Here is a 27,606-nt window from a genome sequence, read left to right on the forward strand (position 1 = left end):
TTTAAAAAAAATTATTTTATTTTTGGCTGTGTTGGGTCTTTCTTGCTGCGCGCAGGCTTTCTCTAGTTGCGGCGAGCCGGGGCTACTCTTCATTGCAGCGCACGGGCTCTAGGCACATAGGCTTCAGTAGCTGTGGTGCGCAGGTTCAGTACTTGTGGCACATGGGCTTAGTTGCTCCGCAGCATGTGGGATCTTCCCAGACCAGGGCTTGAACCCGTGTCCCCTGCATTGGCAGGTGGCTTCTTAACAACTGCGCCACCAGGGAGGTCCTAGGAGGAGGATTTTACAGTAAAGCAGGGAATACAGTTGAGTGTGCCAAGAATTTGGAGATATGGTCAGGAAAGGGTTACCCTCAGAATAAATTTTGTAAGAATTAGTAAATAATAAAGTTCTCTGCAGATGTATGCTAAGCTGAAAGATAGTTTATGAGTGTGTTGCTGAAAGGGCCAGGATACTTCCAAGCCTCTTTAAAAGATTGGAGAATTTGCTAAGAACCTGGGTGGAACTAAAAACTGGTTGGGGCATGAGGGCAGGGGCCAGGGGAAGCAGAAAAGACGGTGAATATGGTAACAAATATGCAAGTTGTGGTGTATCCATTCAGTGGAATGCTGTGCAACAATGAACATGTCCAAGGACACTCATTGCGATACCATGTATGTAAAGTTTAAAAAATAGGTTTATAGGGCTTCCCTGGTGGCGCAGTGGTTGAGGGTCCGCCTGCTGATGCAGGGGACGTGGGTTCGTGCCCCAGTCCGGGAAGATCCCACATGCCACGGAGTGGCTGGGCCCGTGAGCTGTGGCCGCTGGGCCTGCGCGTCTGGAGCCTGTACTCCGCAGCGGGAGAGGCCACGGCAGTGAGAGGCCCGCGTACCGCAACAACAAAAAAAATAGGTTTATAGATAAAGATGTAATACCATGCATGGGAATAATGAACACCAAGTCAGAATAGTACTCATTTGTAGGGAGAGAGAGAGACAGAAATGGGATTGGGGTGGAGTATACACGGGGCTACAAATGAATCTATAGTGTTTTTATCTCTTAAATTAAGTTATGGGTAAAAGAGTGCTCCTTATCTCTACTTTTTGTATGCCTGAGATACTTTGTAATTTAAGTGACAAAAATTAAATGAGAGCTTCCCTGGTGGCGCAGTGGTTGAGAGTCCTGCTGATGCAGGGCACACGGGTTCGTGCCCCGGTCCGGGAAGATCCCACATGTCGCGGAGCGGCTAGGCCCATGAGCCATGGCTGCTGAGCCTGCGCGTCCGGAGCCTGTGCTCCTCAACGGGAGAGGCCACAGCAGTGAGAGGCCCAGTACCGTACAAAAAAAAAAAAAAAGAAATAATGGCATTCTTTATTAAAACAGTCAGGAATATTGATGATTAGTAGTAACATGGTTAGAGGTTTAAAACAGAAAAGAAGATGTGTGTCTTTGGAGAATTTTGCTTCCCTGGAGCTGAGGGCTAGTATTAGAGAATAGTGCCTGTCTGGTGAGAATAAGAGTAATAGGATTTCTTAGTCAGCTTGGGCTGCTATGTAACAGAAGGCCACAGACTGGATGGCTTAATCAACAGAAATTTATTTTCTCATAGATCTTGTGACTGGAAGTCTAAGATCAAGGTGCCCTCAGGGTTGGTTTCTCCTGTCTGCTTGTCTGGTAGACAGCTTCCTTCTCACTGTGTGTTCACATGGCCTTTCATCTGTGTGTGTGCAGGGGGAGAGAGAAATCTTTGGTGTCTCTTCCTCTTCTTATAAGGACACTAGTCCTATTGGATTAGGGCTCCACCCTTATGACCTCACTTAACCCCAATTACCTCCTTAAAGGCAGTATCTCCAAATGCAGTCACATTGGGGGTTAGGGCTTCAATGTAGGAGGTTTAGAGGGGACACAATTCGGTCTATAACACAGGATAAGACCTGGGATTGTTCTATAGAGCAGGGGTCCCCAACCCCTGGGCCATGGGCTGGTACCGGTCCACAGCCTGTTAGGAACTGGACCACACAGCAGGAGGTGAGCAGCGGGCAAGTGAGCAAAGCTTCATCTGCTGCTCCCCATTGCTCACGTTACCGCCTGAACCATCATCCCTCCCCTCCCTCCACCACCCCCGTGGAAAAATTGTCTTCCATGAAACCGGTCCCTAGTGCCAAAAAGGTTGGGCACCACTGGGGTAGAGTCTTTAAGGGCAAGAATACCATAAAATTGATTTGCTGGTATCCCTGGCTAGAACATAAGCTCCATGGGGGCAGGAAGGGCATCTTACTTGTGTACTGTGGTACCCCTAACACTTACTGCACTGCCTGTTAATATTAATATTTGATCAACTGATGAATTAACAGATGTGGTGATTGGAGAGTGGGGTGGAATGGAGGTTGTTGCAGTGGTCTGGGATGTGAGGGACCAAGTGCCTAAACCCAGTGGAAATGAAGTGAAAGTGTGACAGTGAGTGACAGTAAGAAGGTGAGATAAAGGGGAGGGAAGAATCATGGATGACTGGCATTCTGTTTTTGCGCAACATGATGATCACTGTTCCATTAGTGGAAAAAAGAGAAGTTGAGAGAAGTTAATTTATTAGCATGAATCCTCATTTTGCAATGAGATACCTCTTAAGACTTATTCATAGTTTGTAAAACTGAAAGTCCTCGTAGTTTCTTCCAGATATTCCTTACGGCTTCTTTGAACTCTATGTGATTTCTTTCTCATCCATCAACATTTAGGGCTTCTATTTTCTGACTTACCTCTCTCACCCAATTTTGGTAGCCCAAAAAAGAATTAGAAAGAGTAGAAACACACATTTCTTCTCCTCTTCTAATAATACTGCTTCTATCTTCACTGTCTTTTATTTGTGGTAGCCATAGTAGAAACAGAAATTATGGTCTTATTGGGCATCACAGTGAAATAAAACTTCTAGCACTAGTGCTCTTTATTTCAAAATTATTTCTCTTTTTCTGACTGCTTCCTTATCTTTATAATTCTCAAAACTTTCTCACTTAGTTCTCTAACTGAATTATTTATGAGTGCAAATTTGTGTCTCATAGCAATCTACTTTCTGAAATTGCTTGTAGTTACAACGATCTCAGTTTATATCAGAAACTTTTTGAACATGTCCATTATCTCTTCTGAGCAAACTATTCTTAGCTAACTTTAAAACCGAAACTGAAAAGGTTGTTAAATATAGATTGAGAGTAATTTGTTTGTATCTCCTAAGAGGATTCAGCAACAGGAAATCATTTATCTTGAATGACTGGAATGCTTTCTTCTAGTTTGTGCTTTAGTTGTTCCAACAAGAATGAAGTTCAATATTTAGGTGCACTTTCCCTAACAGACTATGTTAATGGTTCTTTGCGAGTAGACAGCACTGTGCATAATCTTGAGAATAGGGTTTGTTCCCTGAATTTGGAATTTATAATTGGCTGATAAAATGACCATTTTGAACTATCATATGATGTTAACATCTACCAATTTTAGCAAAGTTACCATCCCTCTTTGTACAGAAATATGTATAGTTCTTTGAATGTTTTGTTGCTCCTTGATTGAAATACTCTGCAACAGCTAGAGAAAATGAAAGTGCAATTAGTAACCAAAAGCATAAATTCTAAATGTAATACAAGTGGAATTGTAAAGTGTTTCAATTAGGATACACGATGAGCTGCTTTAACAAAGACTTACAGGGGTTTAAACAGTATAGAACAATATAGAATTTAAGTCTGATTAATTTCTCACATAGTATTGATATGTTGGCTCCTTCCATCCTGCAGTTCCACCAATGGCCCTAAAATATTAACCTCATCTGCTTGGTCCTAGATGGCTTGTCAACACATCTAACTTTTAGGCACTAAGATGGGAGAAGAAGGAGTAGGATGAAAAGACACATCTTCCATTTAAGGGGCGCAACCAGAAATTGTATATGTCACTTCTGCTCGTATTCTGTTGGCCAGAACTTAGTCATATGGCCAAACATAGCTACAAGTTTTACAAGCTAAAACTCAGGGTTTTACTTCTTAAGGGAACGTGAGAAGATGGATACGGCATGCCAAAGGTTGTGACACTTCGGTCAGATGAGCACTCATTGGACTAAGCTGGTTGACTGTGGATTCAACTGTGAAGGAAAAAAGAAAAACAAAATTATATATCATAAGCAAAATGTAGACAATATGTCAAAAACCGAGTCTAGAAGATGAAGTTTAATTAGCTATTTTATATATCTTGTGGGTCTCAGCAATGGAAATGCTCCTTCTAACTTGCAAGTCTATTGTTTGACTTTCAAATCTTTGGACTTTGAATTTATTTAGAGTAACACACTTTGTATGAAAACAATGAACAACCTATGTGAATGGAAATTTCTGGCTCTCCTTTGTTCTGAAATATTATGGTTGAATCAGTGTTACTGAGTAAGCCAAATGCTTTGAGTAGCCAAGTTTCAGTTAAGAGTATAGTGTGGTGGGTTTCACTAGCTGGAACTTCTCTGTTGAACCTTAGAAACCTTAGAAAATGCCTTGACTTTGTGCACAGGGAAGACTGTCGTCAGGCGTCGTCAGCGTCCACCTTAACCACAGCTGCTCTGGAGGAAAGTAGCATTCTCTGGTCTCCTGGCCAGTGCTCTGCTGTGGTTCTGTGAGCCTGTCCGGGAAGAGGGAGAAGAGAGCAGCCTGAGAGCAAGTGAAGTGCCCGGAAAGCATGGGGCTACTTCCCAAGTAGACCAGAGAAAAAGATGATTAGAAAGGTCAGGGGTCCCACCTCAGTAGGGAGAACAGTCACATGATGCTTCCCTGCTCTGGTTCCATTTGAGAGCATCAGAAGCTCAGCAGGTGGTGAGGGAATGACCAGTGTTGGCCACCTCCTGAAACACCAGAGTCACAATGGCTTGAGAGGTTTGATACCAGACCAGGACTAAGTAGCCATATGCTTGGGCTTCTTTGAGGATTCCTCCAAGTCTTACCTGGACGTATTTCACTTAGTTGTCTATGATAGCCCTTGGGGACCTCTGAAAATTTGAGATGCCATAACTTCCTTCTGGCTCCCCTGGCATGAGTTTTCTACCACTGAAGGCATTCCTTTAGGTTAAGCCATAGAGGTGAAGATGTGGTCTGTGAAAGCCACAGTCTCTTACGTCTTCTGGGAGGGCAAGGAAGTGGGATGTTGTACCTCTGGTCTTCTTTAGCTCATAACCAGTTATAACTGACCTGTTTATCTCATTAACTGGTTGCACACTGGGAGTAAGAGAAGTTTGAGTAAGTACGTCAGCAACAATACAGTCTGATGACCATGGGCTGTTTTGAGGGCATTAAGCTAAGGAGGGCAGGGCCTGGGTGCTGCGTTGTATAAAGGTGAGTACCTGGTGGCTGTGCATCAGAAAAGTAGGAACGGCACACAAGTTTCATCCAGTGAAACATATTCTCCAAGGCTGCTCCTGCTCTGGCTTCTAGGCCTAGAATGTCTGGGCTGGAAATAACATACATTATTATGGTAGCCTGAGTCATGGTGGTTTAATATATTAAATATTTTTCCTCTAAGGATTCATAATTTCTTTTAACTAGTTATGTCACTGCATTTTTGGTACCATAATCTTTAAAAAGATATATTGTGATAATTATGAATTTGGGTAAGACTTTTATAGTGTGGGTATGGCCAAGAGCAAGCCTTTGATGAGCTTAGTGTATCTCTATGAGAGACCTATGAACAGTATAGAGCTTCAATGGTATGTCTCTGTCCAAACTAAACAAGTTAAAAAAACCTCTACATTTATTTCTGTATAAATACTTTTATAAACCTTCATGGCATTAGAGATGGTTCCTTTAATAATGTAAGCGAAGCTGTCAGTCAATGGAAAGTTCACTGGACCTAGATTCCGAGTTCCTAGGTTGTTGTCACAGGTGTTGCTGAAATGATTTTGTTGTGTTTTTAATGGATTGTTTACGTGGTTAATAATTTACAATGAGAAATACACCTTCAGAGCATTCATATCTATTGACCAAGAGCCTAATCAGGGTATTTGGGAATAGGTGTAATATTATTTCTGATGTAGTTTCTCGTGATCTTAACTCATTTTTTGTAATATTAGAGGTTTGGATAAACCTTTAAGGCTCCTTTCAATTCTAAAAATTCCTATTGTATGTTCTGCATTATAGAAAGGAGAAGCCCCACGTAGAACTTAGAAAGTAGATGGTTCAGTGTCAGGCACTGTGATAAGCACTTAATGTGCATTGTTTCATTTAATCCTTGCAATTTATGAAGTAGGTATTATTATCATCCCCTTTTTACAGATAAAGAAACTGAAACCTTACAGGCTTTACATAACTTGTTCAGTGTCCCACAGCTAGTGAGGGTAGAGTCGAGATTTTGAACACAGGCCTGTGGGACTCCAGAACTCGGGGACTGCAGGGTACACCTCTTAACTATCATACAGTAGCAGGTATTAAGGAATGTTTAACCACCCAAGAGCAATAAACAGTCTGACCAAGAATTTTTACTTTTTAACAAATTATGCATCAGCAATATTTCTCTAGATATTTTCTGTTCATACATTATTATAAGTTTCTAAGATTTGAAAATAGGGTAAATTGACCTCTGAATACAATGGCAAGATAAATCCAGATTAAACACCCTTCCTCCAAATCTAATGAAATGAACAGAAATAGTGAAAAAAAAAAAAGGCAACAATTTATGAATGGCATCCAAACAAAGGAGAATAATTTTACATCATAAGCTTCAAAAAGTGATGGCTAAGGAGCGTGTGAGAGGTTTGGGGGGTAGCTCTTTTCTTCACACCCACTCCACAGGAATGGTATTGAGAAGTCTGATAATTTTTATTAATGCCTATCAAATGGACGTAAGCAGTCTGAGGGAGTGAGTAGGGAACCCTGGGAAAGGTAAAGGAAAACGCTTCAAGTATAGCCAACCCTACTTACACCTTTGGGGCCTTGACAGGGGCAGGAAAGGCCTCCATGGCATCTGAACTTCCAGGTCCCTGTGGGGAGCTGGATGAATGAGAGAAATATACCCACAGCTGGGTGGGGTGGGCACTGGTACAGGATGTTTAACTGGACTTCACAGGAGAAATCAGAGGCTCCTCCTGACCCAGTGTGGGTCACCCCTCACATATTACCCACCATGACCTCAGGCTAGAGATAAGTGGATTGAGAGCAGCTCCAGTACATTAAATTATCTCCAAATGGGGCAGACTGACTGATCCTAATTAGGACAGAGCTATCTAATGAAAAATGAAAAGAAATGGAATGGCAAGTAAGCAAACTCATTAGAGTAGGAAAAAGAAGGAAGAAAAGAATGAAAAGCAAAAGAACAGAACATGGTATTAAAAAGACAGGCGTTTTAAGGGGGAGAATGGGTTTTTAAATAGAAAAATATACCCTCTCCAAACAAACAAAAAAGATTTCTTGGGAGTGCTTTAAGGTATAGAATAACTTTATAATACTATTTTATCATTTTTTAATTTATTTTTGACTGTGTTGGGTCTTCGTTGCTGCCCACGGGCTTTCTCTAGTTGCAGCAAGCAGGGGCTACTCTTCCTTGCGGTGTGCAGGCTTCTCATTGCAGTGGCTTCTCTTGCTGTGGAGCACGGGCTCTAGGTGTGCAGGCTTCAGTAGTTGTGGCACACAGCCTCAGTAGTTGTGGCTCGCGGGCTCTAGAGCACAGGCTCAGTAGTTGTGGTGCACAGGCTTAGTTGCTCCGCGGCATGTGGGATCTTCCCGGACCAGGGCTTGAACCCGTGTACCCTGCATTGGCAGGCAGATTCTTAACCACTGTGCCACCAGGAAAGTCCTGAGAATAACTTTATAATACTATTATTTTATAGAACTAAGTCCTCCAAATGAAGTAATAAAAAAACAGAATGAAATGAACATGGAAATTTCTGTGCTAAGGAAACTGAGACCCTACAGAGCACCATAATACAGTTAATATATAATTTAGGAAGAGCAAGGAACAGGATGGATAGTGGATGAAAATAAAATTAGTGACATGGAGGAAATGCTTGCAATAATCAGTGAATGCAGAGAAAAAAGACAGAGATTAAGATATGTCAAAGACAATATGGAGGACAGAGACCCTCCAATATAGACAACAAATGGAATAGGAAAAGTAGCTAGATACTTAAGAAGTAAACTTTCTCTGAAATTAACAAACTGACTCCTTAGATATGAGGGCACATTGTATGCTAGAAAAAATTGGTACAGCATCATAAACATCAAGACATACTTTGGTTAAGTTATTGACATTCAAGGATAAGAAAAGAAATTTTTAGCTGTTCAGGAAGACAAAGTAAGTCACGTATAATGAAAATTAGGCTTGCCTTAGACTTCTCAGCCATATTCAAGGGCAGAATGCAATGGCACAATATTTATAAACTTCTGAGGAAGAGAAAGTGTAACCCAGCTGAACAACTGGATATGAAGTCAGCAAGTAGGTTTTCTCAAACATGAAAAAGCACAGGGAAAATAGTGTTTAGAATCTAGTATGTAAGAGATATAAAACCTACAAATCCTCAAACAAACGAAAAAACCACTTGACATTGAAATTCAGCCAAGGAAATGAATGAAGAACAAAAATTTTAAATTGGGGGATCTTCCCTGGTGGTCCAGTGGTTAAGAATCCACCTTCCAATGAAGGGGGACATGGGTTTGATCCCTGGTCAGGGAACTAAGATCCCACATGCTGCGGGGCAACTAAGCCTGTGTGCTCTAGAGACCATGCGCCACAAATAGAGAGCCCACGTGCCGCAACTACAGAGCCTGCGTACTCTGGAGCCCCTGCACCACAACTAGAGAAAAGCCCTAGAACCGCAAGTAAGAGCCCGCGCGCCGCAACTAAGACCTGATGCAGCCAAATAAATAAATATTTTTTAAAAAAGAATTTAAAATTGGTACAAGAATTAGAAATGAGCACTGGATCCATTTTTAAAAAGAACAAAGACTGAATAACTAGGAGTACCACTGTTACAGAACACAATGTTAAACCTGGCAGAGTAAAATGTCTCATAAGCATTGAAAAATGGAAAGAGGGAAAGTGTAGGTAGGAGAAAAAACAGGAGTGTATCATCTCATCTTTCACAGCAGAGAGTCATGCTATCTAAAATTTAACCTCGTAGTTAAAAAAGCATTTCCAAACCTTTGATGACTTTTATAATCTCTTTGCTTAACCTGAGAGCCAGCAAGACAAGCCGGCATGTGTGTGCCAGAATTGCCCGCAGCTGTATTTTGGTTTTGTAAAGGGTGGTTCAGTGTTTTTAAATATTTTAAGATTTGAATATCTTTAGGTGGGGGCAAACTTACCAGTCAACCCTTATTTTCCACCTTCTTATTTCACACATTTAGGGGGCTGCATGGCCCTGCTGTTGGAGGAGTCTTTAGGAGCTAAAATTTCCTGTAGTGAAGAATCATTTATCTGAAGTTCAGTAATTCCTAGAGTAAGATAAAATAATAATAGACCAATAGATACATTCTTCTCACTTGTTTTGTAAAACATCTTTTTCTCTGGCATAACAAATGGTATTTTCCCTACTCTATAATGACAGAAATCTGTCTCTTGGCAAACGGAAGCACTACTGCCCCACTTTTTTCTTATCTGGACTGCAACCAAGCCTTCGACTCCAGTGCAATCGTGAATGATACACAGGGAGTGATCACTGTGTAGGAACACTCCAAGGAAACTTCTTATGTGGTGTCTCACTCTATTTAAAGCCACGTGGGCTTAGCTGCTGTCACCTCCTAGCTATTTCTTTGGCTCGGTTTTAACTTTCAGCCCTTTAAATAGTGTACAGATTGAGACTGAAACAGCCAGAAGAAACAGCTGATTGGCTGTGAAGGCCCCCTTGGGAGCTTCTGGACCTGGCCTTAGAGGCTGAGTTGGTCATTCTAAGAAAAACTGTGTGGACAGCCCTAGGGTCTACTCTGATGGCTTTAGGAGGGGTATCTGATGGACGTTGGAAGGACTGGTACTCCAGCAGGAGACCATAGATTAGGCACTGAAAAAGAACTGCAGAATTTGTAAGTTAGAATTTCCATATACAGGTACTGTAGTAGTTCTTCAGCAATCTGCTGAAGACAAAAGACATTACCTTCGAAAAGCAAAACTAACCTTTTATTTAAATTAAATCCTGCAGTAATCAGGAGAGAGATGCCTGCCTCTCATAGAGTTTTGAACTTCTAAATATTTCCATATTTTGAAGATATTTCATGGGAAAGAGGGAAGGCTGGACTGAATAATAGTGGCAGTGAGAATTGGCGTTGGGGGGTAGGGAGTGGGGCAGGAGGGGGTAGGTATGAACCCCACTCCATTCTCACTGCCATTATCATACAGTCATAACATGTGAAAAGAAGAACCAAAGGCTCATACCATGTGAAAGGCTCCATTCTATATCAAAGGAAGAACCAAAGTTTGGTTCCTGATTGGATATGGGAACAGAGAAGGAATCAAGCTTGATCACTTGAAATGCGGGTAACATTAACCATGAGCAAGTTGAGGGTTTTAAACACAATGTGTTCTCACTTGCCCAATTACTGCTTTTGCAGGTAATACCATTATAGAGCATTTCCTCTGATGAGATGAATTTCCTCTGTCTCAGCAGTGCTTACAATGACAGGTCTCGTAGGATAAAAGCACCATCTCTGAAAGCACCATGACAAATTACCCAGTGCAGATGGGCTTCTTGTGCTTAACAATTTTGTTATGGAAAAAAAAGTTCATGAATTTGTGTAAAGCTGACCACACTTCACCTATTGATTAACTTAAAAGTTCAGCTTTTAAAAGTTCAGCTTTTTTAAATTGCTTACAATGCTTCAAGCATATATATGGAATGATATATTTTTCAACTGTTTGGATACTGAGAAGAAATCTCAACAGAAATTATCCCCTCATTCTGTGTGCCATCTATGACATCCTTTCAGTTTATACCTGAGTGCTATCATGCATGGAAAGTACTATCCACATTTGCTTGTATTTAAATAATGTCCAATTTATTATAAATTGGGAAAATGCATTTTTCTTAAGCTTCTAAATCCTATTTGTTATTTTGTTAATAAATCTTGTGAATTTTTGTAAAAGTTAGGAAAAGTCGCTTTTGCTTGCTTTTTAAATCGATGTTCCACTAAATTACAAATTCAACAGATTAAATTCCCCTAAATAAAACTAGTGTATTAGCTTCCTGAGACATTTCAAATTACTATTAGAAGTTTAATACCATCAAATCTATGATGCCATCAATTGTGAGATGCACCATTATTTCATGTAGTATCATGAAAGGAAAAGTACTGCCAATGCTATCTTACCACACTGATTGTAAGTCACACTCAGGTTGCAGATTTGTTAAAATGAGAAAAAAAGTGCATCTTGGAATTGATAAACTATTGTATATCTGAATATCGCAAATAGTACAAATGCAGGGCATTTCACTTGTTAGGTTTGAAACAAACAAAATCTTTTTTTAAGGATTTAAGCAACTCTCGTAAATCTTGTAAGCACATTAAATTAATATACATGCTATGGCCTGAATATTTGTTGCCCCCTTCTCCCCACAATATTCATATGTTGAAATCCTAACCCCCAAGGTGATGGTATTAGGAAGTGGGCTTTTAGGAGGTGATTAGGACATGAAGGCAGAGCCCTCATGAATGGGATTAGTGCCCTTGTAAAGGGGGCCCAAGAGTCCCCTTACCCCTTCCATCTGTGAGGACTCAGCAAAAAGTTGGCCATTTACAAACCAGGAAGTAGTCTCTCACCAGACACCTAATTCGCTGGCACCTTGATCTTGGACTTCCTGACCTCCAGAACTGTGAGAAATAAATGTCTGTTGTTTATAAGCTACCCAGTCTGTGGTATTTTTGTTATAGCTTGAACAGACTAAGCACAGATTTCTAAATGTAGTATATCGTAAGTGTTTAAATACTGTTTATAAATGTAAACAAATTCTGTTATGCTTTCTAAAATAAGTATAAAAAGACAGATGGAGGGACTTGCTTGGTGGCCCAGTGGTAAAGAATCTGCCTTACAGCCGAGGGGATGCGGGTTCGATCCCTGGTCAGGGAACTAAGATCCCACATGTCCCAGGGCAGCGAAGCCTGTGTGCCACAACTACTGAGCTCGTTGCATGCCTCAACTAGAGCCCGTGTGCCCTGGAGCCTGCGCGCCACAACTAAAGAGAAAACCCTGCATGCTACAGCTAGATAGAAGCCCCCACACCACGACGAAGATCCCGCATGCTGCAACTAAGACCTGATGTAGCCAAAAATAAATAAAATAAATAGGTAAATAATAAATAAATCTTAAAAAAAAAGATGGAAAATTTCAGTAACTCATAAGGCTAATATGTCAGTTTCTGTAATATGTCGGATTCTCTTAAACATTTCAAACACCTTAAATGGCAAATACACCAAGATTTTCTTGATGTTTAAAAACTGATTCCTAAACTTAACACAAAAGAATTAATAATGGTTTGGTTACTTCACATCATTCTTCTTATTTCAGTCCCTTCATAGTATTATCAAATCACTTATCCAGTGAGCATACTTACCATGTCATTTGCATGAGTTACTGGTTCTCAAAACACCCCAACTGGATTATAAATTAGATCCAGTGGTTCTCAAACTTTTTGGTGTCAGGACCTTTTTATACTCTTTAAATTTATTGAGAACCCCAAAGAGATTTTGTTTATGTGGTTATAACTATCAGTATTCACTATCATAGAAATTAAATGTGAGAAAAAATTTTAAATGTTACTGATTCACTTAAAAATAACAGTAATAATCCCATTACATGTTAATGTAAATAATACATTTTTATGGGGAAAACTATTTTTTCAAAGCATAAAAAATCTTTAAAAAATTAGAAAGATGGCATTGTTTTACATTTTTATAAATATTTTAAATGTCTGCCTTAAGTAAAGAAAATTGGATTCTCATATCTGCTTCTGCAGTGATATCACAGGTCACGTAGCCTCTGGAATACTTTACTGTATACTAGTAAGAGAATGAGAGAGACAAAGGCAAGAACATATTAGTTTTATTATAAAGACAGTTTTGACCTTAAATCCCCCTGAAAGTGTCTCAGACACCCCTGGACCACACTTTGAGAACCACTGAGTTAGATAATAATGAGTTAAATAATCAGGCCAGGACTTGGGTGCTACATACGAGGATAATTCTGCCGAAGCCACAGGTTAACAGGCTGAGCTTCCTCTCACAGTAGATTTGTCTGCTGTGCCAATGGGGGTAAGTCTGTGTCTTTCATCATGTGTCCCCTGGGGATCTTTCAGTTTTCATCCCTCCTTAATTTTTTTCAACTTTTCATCAGCTGATTTAGGAAGTTGGAAATCTTTTTGCTGCATGATTAGAACTCACCGACCCCTGAACTCTCTCATCTAGATTGTAATACTCTCCTTTGCTGTCTAGTTGGACTGTTGACCATAATTCTGTAGTCAATTTATTGCTAGGGCCTAAAGTGCTATTCTCTTGCGGCTAATATCAAGCATCCAAACACCACTACGTTGTGTGAATTCAGCAGAAGCTGAATGACCATGTGTTAGAGAAGCTGTAGAAGTAACTCCTTCATTAGGCAGGAAATTGGGCTAGACCAATGATCTCAAAGATTCTGTGCTACTGTTCCTTCTCCTATCAACCCTGAAAAACTGCAGGCTGCTCTGAGGACCACTAGAGATCAAGCTGTCTGTTCTCTTCCCTGGTATTCAGTCTCTCCTTTTCCCTTTGTAACAGAAATTCAGTTGTGTTAGATTCTTACCATGTCCAGTTAAAAAGAAAAAATTCCCTGGATCCTTTGCAACTAGGGGTGGCTTCACGACCTAATTCTGTCCAATGAGATGTAAGCAGAAGTGCATGGGTGAGGGCTCTGGGAAAGTGAGTATTTCCGTTATAAAAAAAGAACACACTTAGAAAATTTGTGTCTTTTTACTTCTTCCTTTCCAAAAGGTAGATGTAATACCTGGGGATGGGGTAGCCCTTGTATGACCATGAGGAAGAAAGCCACATGCTAAAGACTGAGCAGGAAGCTAAAGGAGACGGAAGCCTTGATGATTTCCTTGAGTCAATGCATGAGGCCTGGTCTACATCCTTTTGGACTTCTTTAAGAAGAAGAGTCCTTCTTTAAGACACTGTAATTGAGTTTCTGTTACATGCAGGCTAAATGTGCTCTTATTTGTCTAATCCATCTGCTACTCACTAGTTGTGGCAGCTGGTGCTTTAGCCTGTCATCTCACTACTTGAGTGTTCTCGAAGAGGTTAATACCACGGTCCAGGGCAAAGAGTAGCTTCGGCACCCACCAGTAGAATCCTGGCTCTGTATCAGTGGCCGTGTGACCTCGGGCAAGTTACCTAATCCCTCTGAGTCTAAGTCTTCTTATCCATTGAAATGAGACTGAGATTTAATATCTCCTGGTTTTTGTGAGGATTAAATGAGGGAACAAACAAAGTCCCCAGCACAGTGCCTTATGGGCCAAGGTAGGTACTCAAAACGCACAGGCTCCAACTCTGTCTTCCTGCTACGGTAGTAAATCAGTTCCATTCATAATATTCCAGACCTATCTCCTACTAGTTTGAAGTTGAATAACAAAAATAGAGCAGGATTTTGATATACTAATACTTAGGCAAATATTTGTACAGTAAGTCAGATAGGGGGGACCTGCCTGTGACAACTGGCAGGGTATGCAGATGGCAAAGGTGGTGTCCTGATGATCTGTGACAACACTGAATGGTGACCCTTCAAGGGTAGGAGATTAATAAAGATGATGATAGTAGCTGATATTTCTTAAGCACCTACTAAGTGCTAGTCACTGTGGTAAGTGTTTTACATGCATTATCTCGTTTCTAACACTCAAGAACTATAAAGTAGCTGCTGTTATTATCTCCAGTTTATGGATAAAGAATTGGAAGCTTAGAGAGGTTAAATAATGTGTCCAAAGTCACCCAGTGGTAGAGTTGGGTCTAGACTTCAGCTCTGTCCAACTCCAAGGTCATACTGTTATCCACAGCCAACTGATGCGATGTAAATCAGTGGTGAGCTGAAGTTGGTAGTGAGAGCATATCATGCACATCTCTTCTCAAATCTGTGTTCAGTGAAGTCACATTGGTAGCTTGAAATCAGCCACAGTGAGTGTATTTATACCACAGAAATTGGTAAATGCTACAAATCAGGTTTTTCCTCAACTTCCCTGCCCTAAGAGCTGGTTGTTATGCATTTACCAGCACATGACTGGATGGAATATAGCTGTTTTTAAAAATCTGTGATTGGGAAACAGTGAAACTGGTGAATAGCAGACATCACAGCATCAAATAATTGAGGGCAGGGAAGCCTCTTGTACATTTGTCCTGAGTTGTCTGCCAGGTGAGATAGATTCCTGTGAACAGGGGAATGGGAGAATGAATGATCCTTGGAGGTACAGAGAGAAAGGAGTCAAGTTGGAGTGAGGGTCTGAGGATCTCAAACAAAAGTATGCAATGTACATTTCCCCACTTATTCCTTGATCCTCTTTTTGAGTGCTGGTACTTCTTACGTGTCACATATAGGAACATAAATAAAATAGAATCCCTTTTCTTGTGAAGCAAACAGGTACACAAATAATTACAATGTAATGTGAGAAAAAGTAATAAAAAACTGTGCACATCAGTTTTTAGTGAGGTGGGAATTTATTTGTCAAAACTACTGCAAGTAACGTTTTTAGTGCTTCACGGATCTTCTGAGGCTCCTTTATTATGATGGATTATGTTAAAAAAAATAAAGCCCCAGGTTATACAGACGTTGTTGTGTTCTCAAGCCATGAGGTTAACGTGAACAGCAGTAGAGACCGAGGTACCCCATTAACATATGTTTGTCCAAGTAAGTTGGTGAAGACGGCCAATTTTAGCTTTCTGAGAGTAACTTTCTTCTCCCTTTCAGTAGCCTTCATGTTGTCTTCAGGTTGTCAACTGGGAAATTATCTCGTATGTCGTTCTTAATGTTTATTGACAGACTGCTTGCCTATCCCTACTGTGTACCATTTCTGTCACTGTGTTGTTTAAACACACTTTTAGTCTTTTAACTTCAACTTTTGAATAAAAGGATTTTTCTGCTGCTAAAGGGACTTCAGCAAACTGTAATAAGCCATAATGGAAAAGAATATATATTTCAAGAGTTTTGTGAGATAATTGTTAAACACAGCTATTATTAAAAACTTAATTATACTCATGTATAATTAAATTATATTAAAACAAAGATAATAAATATTCAAAGTTCCTTGCTCCCTAGGTTTTTTTTTTAAATCTTCTGAAAATATTGAAAATATAGCTACCTGAAGGCCTGTTCTGCAAGTTTGTCCCAGAGCACAGAGTGCCTCATTCCTTTATTTATTTATTTATTTGATGTGGACCATTTTTTTTTCCCCCCACACACACACTGTATTTTATTTTTACAAGAGATAAATAAACTGACACCAAGCATTGTAAATGGATGACCACAACAAAAGCAACAATGATTGCAATTACCAAACACGAAACACACCCATACTATGTCATAATATTGACATTCAGGCCAGTAATCCTCCACTGTAACAGCTCCTTTACTTTGCAGTGAAAATTGATTTGTATATGTTTTGCCTCTGAGTCCTTGTGGGATTTTTTTTTTTTTGGAACAGAAAGTCACAAAAATTATAATCATCCTCATCAGTTCACTCAGTCCCATGTAATTAATTTTTTTTCATCTTGGTCTTTTGTTAGCACTTTTATGAATTCATCAGTTTTCCATTAGAGTTCTGAAAATGCTTATTCATTCAGTTCAGCAGTATAGTCCGTTACCAGAAAGCTGTACTTTTCAGAGGATGTGGACCATTTTTTTAAGTCTTTATTGAATTTATTACAATATTGCTTCTGATTTATGTTTTGGTTTTTTAGCCCGGAGGCATGTGTGATTTTAGTTCCCCGACCAGGGATCCAATCCGCACCCCCTGCATTGGACGGCGAAGTTTTAACCACTGGAGTGCCAGGGAAGTCCTGCTCCCTAGTTATTTTACTACATTATACTATTATTTATGCTCCTGAGCTTATTTATGTCTCTATGGTGAAGAATTAGATTAACAGTGTGCTACTACTGCACGTCTTTCTCCAACTCAACTCTGTTCTCTGTGTACCAGGATGTCACACTGGTAGCTTGAAATTGGACGTGGCGCTCTCATGGAAATTTAGACCACAAATCTGCAAGTGCTACAAATCAGGGCCTGATTTATTGTTTTGTTGATTGTTTTTTAAGCATAATTTCTGTGAGGATATGGCCGAGGAAGAATAGGCATGTTGTAGTAATGAGTGAACCTCAAAATCTCAGTGGCTTAGCACAATGAAGTTAATCTCTTGCTCACAGAAACCTTGATGAAATTGGTGACTTTCCAGGGTACTGTCCTCCTTGTCGTGATCTTCCACTCCAGGCTGCTCCTGTCTTGTGGAACTTCATCTCAACACATGACCCCCATGACCATCATGGCAGGGGAGGAAAGAGCTGGAAGGCGGCGCTGTCTCTAATATGCTTCCTCCTAGAAGTGACACATTTCTCCTCTCAGCCCATTGGCCAGAACCAATCACATGATCCTGTCTAATTGAAAGGTCGGGTGGAAAATTTGGGAGACAACATGGATATTCTAGCAATACTAAATATCTCAGTGAGTTTTCTGGTAAAATAAATACCCAAATTTAGCTTCCACTTTTATATTCTCTCATAGCACCCTATACTTTCCTTTTTAGGAGTTATCAGAATTGTCATTACATTAGTTCCTAATATCATATTATGGTCTAATTGTCTGTTTAGTAACTTGTCTCTCCCAAAGCTTCATGTAGGTGGGGGTCATCTGTCTTATTCATAGTTGTCTTCCCAGTGCCTAGCACAGTGCTTGCCATATAATATTTTGGTTTGTCAAGTTTACTGCTATATTTTTTAGGTGAATGAATAAATATATAATCTACATTGCTATAGAAAATGTACATAATCTACATTTCCTATAGTAGGGAAGAAAGTTATGTAAGTGAGTGATACATAAGTGCTTTTAAAAATTTAAAATAAGGATGACAGCACTTACATTATCAGTAATCCCACAGAGTGATGGTGGAGTTGATTTGCTGTTATAGTTCTTTTAACAATTCAATGTGTATTATTCCTCTGATTGAGTACAAAATATTGACACATTCTCTTTAGTGGAAAACACTGATAAAATAGAAGATCTACTACAGCAATTTAAGATGTTCTAATTTACCTACATTTATGCTACTGTATGTTTTCTCAGTTTTCATTAAAAAAATTTTTTAACCCCTTTGGGTACTATTGGAGCATCTATATGGGGTGTTTTCCTTCTAAGTTTTTTATTTTATTATTTTTTATTTTTTGGAACTAAAATCCCATAAGCGCCATGCAGTGGAAAAATTGATAAATAGAAAATCTATTTTCTATTTAAAATAAAACCATAATAACATTATTAATATTGGTTAAAATTAATTAAATTTATAAAATTTTAATAAATTCCATTAAATTAATAAAATTAATACAAAATTTAATGTCATCAGCCATCAATCCACTGTTCAAGTTATTAATTTGAACTCATAATTTAAAAAATAACAGTTTATTTGTTTGTATCTGGATCCAATTAAGGTCTACACATTGTTATTGTTGATACTGCTCCTAAGTCTTTTTAATCCATGGTTTTCTTATCCTCTCTTTGCTTTTCCCCTTGCAGTTTAACTGTTGAAGAAACTGGTCATCTGAATTTTGCTAATTGCTAACGCCTAGTGTGTAGCATGTTCCTTTGCCTCTTATGATTCTTGTGAACTGGTTGTTAAACCTTTTTTTCTTTTTTCTTTTTTTTGAATTGAAATATAGTTGATGTACCCTATTATTTAGTTCCAGGTGCACTACATAGTGATTTGACATTGGCATACATTATGAAATGATCACCACGATACGTCTAGTAACCATCTGTCCCCACACAATGTTATTACAATATTATTGGCCATATTCCTTATGCTGTATATTATATCCCCATGGCTTATTTATTGTATAACTGGGAGCTTGTGCCTTGTAATCCCCTTTACCTATTTCACCCCACCCCTACCTCCTCCCCTCTGGCAACCACCTGTTTGTCCTCTGTATCTATTTTCTTTGTTTTTTTAATATTTGTTTATTTATTTAATTTTATTTTTTTGGCTGCATCTGGTCTTAGGTGCGGCATGCGGGATCTTCCATTGTGGTGCGCAGGCTCCTCATTGCTCTGGTAGGCTTCTCTCTATTTGTGGCCTGCAGGCTCCAGAGCATGCAGGCTCCAGAGCACGTGGGCTCTGTAGCTGTGGCATGGGGGGGTCTCTAGTTGTGGCCCACGTGCTCAGTAGTTACGGTGCGTGGGCTTAGTTGCCTTGCAGCATGTGGTATCCTAGTTCCCTGACCAGGGATCGAACCCACATCCCCTGCATCGGAAGGAGGATTCTTAAACACTGGACCACCAGGGAAGTCCCAATTTTCTTTGTTTTTAATTTAATTTTATCTTTTGTAAAATAACAGTTTTTAAATAAAAAATTCTTATTGAAATATAGTTGATTTACAATGTTGTGTTAGTTTCTGGTGTACGGCAAAGTGATTCAGTTTTATATGTATGTATATATATATATATACACACACATACATACATATGAATATATATATTCATATTCTTTTCCATTATGGTTTATTGCAGGATATCGAATATAGTTCCCTGTGCTATACAGTGGGACCTTGTTGTTTATCTATTTTATATATAGTAATTTGTATCTGCTAATCTGAAACTCCTATTTATCCCTCCCCCCTTTCCCCTTTGGTAACCATAAGTTTGTTTTCTATGTCTATGAGTCTGTTTCTGCCTTGTAAATAAGATCATTCATATTATATTTTAGATTTCTTACATAAGTGATATCATGATATTTGTCTTTCTCTTTCTGACTTACTTTGCTTAGTATGATAATCTCTAGGTCCTTCCATGTTGCTGCAAATCTTTGTTTTTTAGATTCCACATATAAGTGAGATCATATGGTATTTGTCATTCTCTGTCTGACTTATTTTACTTAGCATAATACCCACTAGATCCATCCATCTTGTCACAAATGGCAAGATTTCATTTTTTAATGACTGAGTAATAATATTGCATTGTGTATATATACCATATCGTCTTTATCTGTTCATCTATTAATGGATACTTTGGTTGCTTCCATATCTTGGCTATTATAAACAATATTGTAATAAACATTTGAGTGCATAAATCTTTTGGAATGTGTTTTGGGTTTTTTTGAGTAAATACCCAGAAGTAAATTTGCTGGATCACATGGCAGTTTTATTTTTAATTTTTGAGGAAACTCCATACCGGTTTCCATAATAACTGCACTAATTTACAATCCCAACAACAGTGCACAAACGTTCCATTGTCTCCACATCCTCGGCAACACTTGTTATTTGTTGTCTTTTTGATAATAGCTGTTCTGACAGGTGTGAGGTGATATTTCATTGTGGTTTTGATTTGCATTTTCCTGATGATGAGTGATGCTGAGCGTCTTTTCATGTGCCCGTTGGCCATGAAAAAATGTCTTTGGAAAAGTGTCTTTGGAAAAATGTCTATTCAGGTGTTCTGCCCATTTTTAAATCAGGTTGTTTGTTTATTTGATGTTGAGTTGTATGAGTTCTTTGTATATTTTGGGTAATAACCCCTTATTGGATATATCATATGCAAATATCTTCTCCAGCTGCATTTTAAAAAATTTATTTATTTATTTATTTGGCTGCGCCAGGTCTTAGTTGTGGCGTGTGGGGTCTTCGTTGCGGCATGTGGGATTTAGTTCCCTGACCAGGAATTGAACCTGGGACCCCTGCATTGGGAGCATGGAGTCTTAGCCACTGGACCACCAGGGAAGTCCCTGCATTTTTTTTTTTTTATTTATTTTTGGCTGTGTTGGGTCTTCGTTTCTGCGCACAGGCTTTCTCTAGTTGCGGTGAGAGGGGGCTACTCTTTGTTGTAGTGCACAGGCTTCTCATTGTGGTGGCTTCTCTTGTTGCAGAGCATGGGCTCTAGGCATACGGGCTTCAGTAGTTGTGGCGTGCAGGCTCAGTAGTTGTGGCTCGCGAGCTCTAGAGCGCAGGCTTAGTAGTTTTGGTACAACGGCTTAGTTGCTCCATGACATATGGGATCTTCCTTGGCCAGGGATTGAACCCATGTTATCTGCATTGGCAGCTGGATTCTTAACCACTTCGCCACCAGGGAAGTCACTCCAGCTGCATTTTTGCTTTGTTGATAGTTTCCTTCACTGTGAAAAAGCTAAAAAGTTTGATGTAGTGTCATTTGTTTATTTTACTTTTTGTTGTTTCCCTTGCCCAGGAAGACATAGCCAAAAAAATATTGCTAAGACTGATGTTGAAGAATGCACTGCCTATGTTGTCTTCTAGGAGTTTTATGGTTTGGGTCTTACACTTAAGTCCCTAATCCATTTTGAGTTTATTTTTGTAGATGGTTTGAAAAAGTAGTCCAGTTTGATTCTTTTGCATGTAGCTGTCCAGTTTTTCCAAGATGATTTATTGAAGGGGCTGTCTTTTCCCTGTTGTATATTCTTTCCTCTTTTGTCATAGATTAATTGACCAGATAAGTGTGGGTTTATTTTTGGGCTCTCTATTCTGATCCATTGACCTATGTGTCTGTTTTTCTGCCAGCACCACACTGTTTTGATGACTGTAGCTTTGTAGTTTAGTTTGAAATTGGGGCACATGATACCTCCAGCTTTGTTCTTCTTTCTCAAGATTGCTTTGGCTATTTGGGGTTTTTCATGTTTTAGTACAAATTTTAGAATTTTTGTTTTCTGTGAAAAATACCTTTGGTAGTTTCATAAGGATTACATTGGATCTGTAGATTGACTTGGGTAGTATGGTCATTTTATTTTTCTTATTTTTTAAATATTTATTTATTTAATTAATTTATTTGGCTGCACCAGGTCTTAGTTGCGGCATGCGGGATCTTCACTGCCACATGTGAGATCTTCATTGTGGCATGTGGGATCATTTTTTTTTTTTTTTAGCCATGGCATGCATGCTCTTAGTTGTGGCATGTGGGATCTAGTTCCCTGACCAGATGTCGAACCCAGGCCTCTTGCATTGGGAGCATGGAGTCTTAACCACTGGACCACCAGGGAAGTCCTCTCATTTTAAAAATATTAATTCTTCCAGTCTATGAGCATGGTAGATCTTTCCATTTGTTTGTCTCATCTTCAATTTCTTTCACCAGTGTCTTATAGTTTTTTAAAAATTTAATTTAATTTAATTTTTAAATTTTTTGGCCATATCACACAGCTTGTGGGATTGAACCCAGGTCCCCTGCAGTGGAAGTGCAGAGTCCTAACCACTGGACTTCCAAGGACTTCCTCTGTCTTATAGTTTTCAGAGTACAAGTCTTTTTCTTTTTTGGATAGATTTATTCGTAGGTATTTTATTCTTTTTGATGAAATTGTAAATGGGATTGTTTTAACTTCTCTTTCTGATAGTTCATTGTTAGTGTATAGAAATGCAACAGATTTCTGTATATTAATTTTGTAACCTGCAACTTTATGGAATTCATTAATTAGTTTTAATAGTTTTTTGGTGGGGTTGTTAGGATTTTCTATATATAGTATCATGTAATCTGCAAACAGTGACAGCTTTACTTCTTCCTTTCCAATTTGAACTCCTTTTATTTCTTTTTCTTGTCTGATGTCTGTGGCTAGAACTTCTGATACTATGTTGAATAGTTGAGAGTGGGCATCCTTTTGTTCCTGATCTTAGAGGAAATGCTTTCAGCTTTTCACCATTGAATATGATGTTGACTGTAGGTTTCTCGTATATGGTCTTTATTGTGTTGAGTCATGTTCCCTCTCTACCCACTTTGTTGTGTGTTTTATCATTAATAGATGTTGAATTTTGTCAAAAGCTTTTTCTGTGTCTATTGGGATGATCATATGATTTTTATTCTTCATTTTGTTAATGTGATGTATCCTGTTGATTGATTTATATGTATTGAACCATTCTTGCATTCCTGGAATAAATCGCACTTGATCATGGTGTGTATGTTTGCTTCCTTCCCCAGGTTAGGAAAGTTTCAACTATTATTTCTTCAAATAAGTTCTCTGCCTCTTTCTCTCTTTTCCTTCTGGGTCCCCTGTAATGTGAATGTTAGTACACTTGATGTTGTCTCAGAGGTCTCTTAAACTATCCTCATTTTTAAAATTGTTTTTTCTTTTTTCTGTTCAGTTTGGGTGATTTCTACTACTCTGTCTTCCAGATGGGCTGCTCCTTTCCTCTGTATCATATAATCTACTTTTGATTCCTTCTAGGGTATTTTTAATTTCAGTTATTGTATTCTTCATGTCTGTTTCTTCTTTTTATTTTCTCTTTGTTGAAAGTCTTCATGTGTTCATCCATTCTTCTCCCATGTTCAGTGAACATCTTTATGATCAGTACCTTGAACTCTTTATTGGGTAGGTTGCTTTTCTCCACTTAACTTAGTTTTTCTGGGGCTTTGTCTTGTTTCTTTGTTTGGAACATACTCCTCTGTCTCCTCATTTTGCCCAATTCCCTGTGTTTCTTTCTCTCTCTTTTTTTTTTTTCTAAAATGCTTAATGTGACGGAAACCACAAGGGTTTCTCATTATTCTTATTTATTTATAAAATTTATGTATTTATTTATGGTTGCGTTGGGTCTTCATTGCTGTGCATGGGCTTTCTCTAGTTGCGGCGAGTGGGGGTTACTCTCCGTTGTGCTGCACGGGCTTCTTGTTGCAGTGGCTTCTCTTGTCGTGGAGCACAGGCTCTAGGCACGCGGGCTTCAGTAGTGGTGGCTTGTGGGCTCCAGAGCACAGGCTCAGTAGTTGTGGGGCACAGGTTTAGTTACTCCGTGGCATGTAGGATATTCCTGGACCAGGGCTCAAACCTGTGTCCCATGCATTGGCAGGTGGATTCTTAACCACTGCCACCAGGGAAGCCCCCCCTGTGTTTATTTCTGTGTGTTACTTTTAGTTACATTTCCCAATCATGGAGATGTGGCCTTATGTAGGAGAAGTCCTATGGGGCCCAGAAGCATGTTCCCCTGTGATCACCAGAGCTATATGCTCTAGGGGTGCCCTCTATGTGAGCTGCATGCACACTTCTATTGTGGTGGGACCAACTACTGTGGGTGCACTGGTAGGTGGGGCTGGCCCCCTGCCTGGTTGGCTGTGAAGTTGTGCCTTGTGCAGTGGCTGCAGGCCCACTGGTGGGCAGGGTAGTCTTCCTGCATGGTTGGCAGCACAGCCATAGTTCCAGGGTGGGGCACAGGACTGCTCCTGGCCTGCTGGTGGGCAGGGTGGGGTCCTGAGCAGCTATCTTTGTGGGCCTGGGAGGGCTTGGGGCTAGTGTTGACCTGTTGGAGGGCAGGCCTGTGTCCTTGCACGGCTATATGCAGAGCTGAGGGGGCTTTGGGCTGGTGCCAGCCTGCTGGACAGAGGAGCTGGGTCCCTGCATGGTTGTCTGTGCAGCCTGGGAGGCTCAGTGGTAATTAGATTTTGAGGCTTTGTCAGATTCAGGTTGGAGTTTTCAGCAGGACCACTTCATAGATCACATGGTCCCTCTTACCAGAGGTACCTGATGTCTGGTTGTCTCTTTGGGATGACATTGATGGTTAGTGCCTAGATCCATTAATTCACTTTGAGTTGCAGAATGGTGGTATTCTAATTCTGTCATTCATTCTTCCTTTCTTAGCTGGACTACTATTTGGTTACACAGTGGTACAGTTTACATAGGAAAGTCAGGATAAATGCTTGATTGTCTGTCTTTATCAATGTTCAAAATAATAAGCCAGTTCACTAGTATCCTCCAGTAGTGACCAATATGTTTTATTTTGCTTTAATATCTTTACAGACTCATGAAGTCAACATATTTGTTGTATTTAAATCCTTTTCCCTTATTTTTTGTATTGATGCTCAGTGGTTCCATCTTTGGTCAAGTTGATGCCTGAGCCCCACTGACATGACTCTATAGTCTGACAACTTCTCTGTTGTCTGACAAGATGTTCCAAACTCATCCTTTATTTCTCTGCCCCTAGAATTAGTCCTTTCTAAGGAGCCCTTATTTCTTTCAGTGAAAATAGTATTTCAAGTTCACAACTGGGGCACTAGGGTGCTTATTTCTACTTTTTTTGGTCTTTGTTTCTAGAACTTCTCATCAGACAGACCTGGGAAATATAGGTTTTGTTTTAAAGATAAAATGAATCATTTGTTCATACTGATACTTCATAATAAATTCATGACTACAGGATTTTTACTTAATCTCTTCTATTTAATTTATTTATTTTCTGTTCATGCTAAGATCCCCAGTTCTCAATAATGCTGGATATGAGAGAATTTGAACATCACATATTTATTCTCATTTGCTTTATCCCAAGTTATACACACAACAGCCTCAGACACTGACAGTTCATACTCTAAAACTTTGAAGATTGTCTTATTAGTTTTTGTTCTTAACAGTCCCTTCTATCCCTAGGGTGTATCCCACAGGGGATGTCAGTCAAATTACTGTGTTTTTAAGTCATTTAGAATAGTCCCTCTCTGGTGGTTATGCCACCATCTGGCTATACAGTTATGTTCATTTTTTCCTTTCATTTTTTGTGAAGGATTGCTTTTTCTCAATTTAAGTATCAATTATTTAAATATTTACATGATCCCAAAGTTACATCTACCAAAGTGCATCTAAAGAAGTCTAGTTTGTGTTTGTTTCTTCTCTACCTCATTTCCTCCTTCCTTCATAGGAAGGAGGTATTATTATTTTTATTTTATGATTATCCTTTTGTTGTTTTAAAACATAATCATATATGTTTAAAAAATACAAGCAAATATATTTTTTATACTGTGTTTCCTTATAAGCCTAGCGTACTATTCTTCACTTAATATATCCCACAGCTTATGACAGACTTCTAGAAACAGGGCTGCTAGATAGAGGAAAGACAGATTTGAAAGCAGTAGGGCAGAGGAAGGTACTGGGAGAGGAGAAAAACCTCCGGTAGGAGCACTCTGGGATCTAAATTCCTAAGGTTAGGGTTAGGGTTAGGGTTAGGGCTCCAGGCTCCCCATCTCTACTTGCTCTTTTTATTCTGCAGAGCTCTTTAGGGCTCACTCCCTCCTCCCTCCAAAGCTCCTGACTCCCCCATCCAGCAAAGACTCAGATATCAGGACCCTCCCATTGGAAGCCAGTGGGAAAATAAATCCATAAGTAAACAAACAAATACATATATATATTTCAACTGGATATATTATATATTTTAAACACATTTTTGATCTTTAAAATGTATAACAGCAAAACTCAAATTGTAAAGCCAACGTAAATAACCAGTAGAGAGAAACATCTCTACAATTTAAAACTTCTGTGTCTAAGCCATTGAAATCTGTGGTCTTGGCTTACAGAGAGAAAAATTATTTTTTAAAAATGTCTAATTGATTGGGAGGTAGGAATATTGTCCTTTAAGCAAACTCCATAGAAAGAAATCAAGTTAAGAGTGATCACTCACATCAGCAGTTTTCAGCTTTCTTGTCCCTCTTGAAAATCTTCCTCCGGCTAAACTGCTTTGGTTGCCATCCTAACCAGGAGTTACTTGCTCATCTCGATTTCACTGCCATGGACACTCGCTTCCCACATTTGGAAAGTCTTCTGTTTCCATCCACTGCTTTCATCAGCAGTTGGCTTAAAACTCACGTTCTCCAGGAAGCTTATCTGACCCAATCCACTCTATTAGGATCCTTTCTGTATCCCACATGCCTCAAATTTAGAGTTGTCAGATTTAGAAAATAATAATGCAGGATGCCCAGTTAACTTGAATTTCAGATAAAGAGCAAATACTTTTTTCCTCTTCCTTTTAGCATGGGACATGCTTATAGTAAAAATTCTTTGTTATTTATAGAATTAAAATTTTAACTAGGGGTCTTGCACTTTATCTGGCACTTCAAGTTTAAAGGTCTTAAAAAACAAATAATCTCCAAATATTGTTACACTTGATTATTATGTTGCTTTTAAAATTTTCCATGAGTTACTTTATGTGTGTGTTTTGCTTTCTGAGTAGATGACAAACTCCTTGAAAGTGGAAGCTGTGTCTTCTGTGTTTGGAGTTCACCTCTCCCACACTTTGCTCTCCACACCATGCTAGTCATCAGTTCTGAGCTAATGTTTGATGAATGAATAAATCCTCAAAGTGAGTTTTTTTTTTTTTTTTTTTGCGGTACGCGGGCCTCTCACTGTTGTGGCCTCTCCCGTTGCGGAGCACAGGCTGCGGACGCGCAGGCTCAGCGGCCATGGCTCACGGGCCCAGCCGCTCCGCAGCATGTGGGATCTTCCCGGACCGGGGAGCGAACCCGTGTCCCCTGCAGCGGCAGGCGGACTCTCAACCACTGCGCCACCAGGGAAGCCCCGAGTTTTGTTTTTGATTAAAGAGAGAAGTCTTTGAGTTAAACATAAAATACTATAAAAATAATTTAAACTATCTTAAAACCAATCTAAATTCCTAAGGTTGATTTAGAATAAAATCAGAAACTATTATTAACATTATTAATGATTTACATTCTAAGATTTTTATCAATGAACT

At 39.3% G+C, this 27,606-nt stretch overlaps 1 long non-coding RNA gene across 2 annotated transcripts; it reads right to left on the reverse strand.

Annotated features, from left to right (window-relative positions):
• Positions 1-1,611: 1,611 nt before the first annotated feature.
• Positions 1,612-26,774, reverse strand: LOC137210643 (uncharacterized). 2 transcript variants are annotated; one of them, XR_010936657.1, is made up of 5 exons: positions 26,539-26,774; positions 9,282-9,410; positions 5,330-5,436; positions 4,934-5,204; positions 1,612-4,093 (listed from the first exon to the last, which is right to left on the reverse strand). It is a non-coding gene; the product is annotated as an uncharacterized lncRNA (long non-coding RNA). The 2 variants fall into 2 exon arrangements; XR_010936658.1 differs by lacking the exon at positions 4,934-5,204.
• Between the last annotated feature and the right edge of the window lie 832 nt (positions 26,775-27,606).

This window comes from Pseudorca crassidens, chromosome 17 (assembly GCF_039906515.1).
Source record: "Pseudorca crassidens isolate mPseCra1 chromosome 17, mPseCra1.hap1, whole genome shotgun sequence".
In the NCBI taxonomy this organism is placed as follows: domain Eukaryota; kingdom Metazoa; phylum Chordata; class Mammalia; order Artiodactyla; family Delphinidae; genus Pseudorca; species Pseudorca crassidens.